Source organism: Rattus rattus, unplaced genomic scaffold (genome assembly GCF_011064425.1).
Source record: "Rattus rattus isolate New Zealand unplaced genomic scaffold, Rrattus_CSIRO_v1 PGA_scaffold_75, whole genome shotgun sequence".
NCBI classification, from domain to species: Eukaryota; Metazoa; Chordata; class Mammalia; order Rodentia; family Muridae; genus Rattus; species Rattus rattus.
Window position 1 is genome coordinate 25,518 of NW_022651192.1, and position 1,466 is coordinate 26,983.

Consider the following 1,466-nt stretch of genomic DNA (forward strand, 5'->3'; position numbering starts at 1 on the left):
ACTGAGGCAGAAAGATTTTTTAAGCCTGGCCTACAAAAGTGGGACTCCAAACTTGCTTTCTTCTACGTCATATCTTAAGTAGCAGAGTGACAGCATCTTTCATTCCTGACTTGTGAAGTTCCTGGAATTCCTTCAGTTGGCAGAGATGTCATAAGTCCTTTAAATGAACTGAACAAGGAGCAAAGAAGCAGTGAGAATATAGAGAGGAAAGATGCTTCTCTCTCCTCCAGCTGAGCAAGATGAAGCCAAAGGAAAGAAGACCAAGGGGTAGAAGGTGGCACCGGCCCCTGCTGTTGTCAAGAAACAGGAGGCTGAAAAGGTGGTCAGTCCTTTGTTTGAGAAAAGGCCCAAGAACTTCAGCATTGGGCAGAGCATCCAGCCCAAAAGAGCTCTAACACGTGTCATTTAATGACCCTGCTACATCAGGCTGCAGCCAAGAGCCATTCTCTATAAGCGGCTCACAGTACCTCCTGCCACCAACCAGTTCACCCAGGCCCTGGACAGGCAAACAGTGACTCAGCTGCTAAGCTCGCCCACAAGTACAGGCCAGAGACAAAGCAGGAGAAGAAGCAAAGGCTGCTGGCCCATGCCGAGAAGAAAGCTGCTGGCAAAGGGGACGTCCCAACCAAGAGACCACCTGTCCTCTGAGCAGGGGTCATTACAGTCACCACCTTGGTGGAGAACAAGAAGGCTCAGCTGGTGGTGATTGCCCATGGCATAGACCCCATTGAGCCAGTAGTTTTCTTGCCTGCCCTGTGTCGAAAGATGGGGGTGCCCCACTGCATCATCATTATCAGGCTGGGGCGCCTGGTCCACAGGAAGACATGTACCACTGTTGCCTTCACACAGATTAACTCGGAAGACAAGGGTGCTTTGGCCAAGCTGGTGGAAGCTATTAGGACTGATTATAATGATAGATATGACAAGATCTGCCACAACTGGGGAGGCAACATTCTGGGTCCTAAGTCTGTGGCTCGAATTTGCCAATCTAGAAAAGGCAAAGGCTAAAGGACTTGCCACTAAACTGGTTTAAATGTACACCAAGTTTTCGGTACATAAATGTAATTACAAAAATTAAAAAAAAATGATGCTCGGTCACATGATCTTGGGATGCTAGACCTAGGTCACATGACCTGGGAAGACAGTTCGGAGCTTGAATTTGAATCATGTTCTGGGAAAGAAGATTCATGAATGTAACCGGCCATACCCCAGTCACATTTTACTTCCAAAATCAGGGTTAGGGCCTAACACCCAGGAATAGGCAGATCTGTTTCAAAAGAAATTCACTTTGTTTATTGGAAGGAAGGGGACAAACTAAAAACGTCTATTTGTAGCATTAGTCTGTAAAATAAAAGGGCATATTTGACTATCACCAGTCCTGCAGGAATCAAAGAAAAAAGCATCCTATTAAAATTATGAAAAGCATGTTAAAATGATAACAAAGGAAGCCATCTAAATATTGCTAT

At 45.7% G+C, this 1,466-nt stretch overlaps 1 pseudogene; it reads left to right on the forward strand.

Moving 5' to 3' along the window:
* Window positions 1-211: 211 nt before the first annotated feature.
* Window positions 212-1,033, forward strand: LOC116889742 (annotated as a pseudogene).
* Window positions 1,034-1,466: the final 433 nt, after the last annotated feature.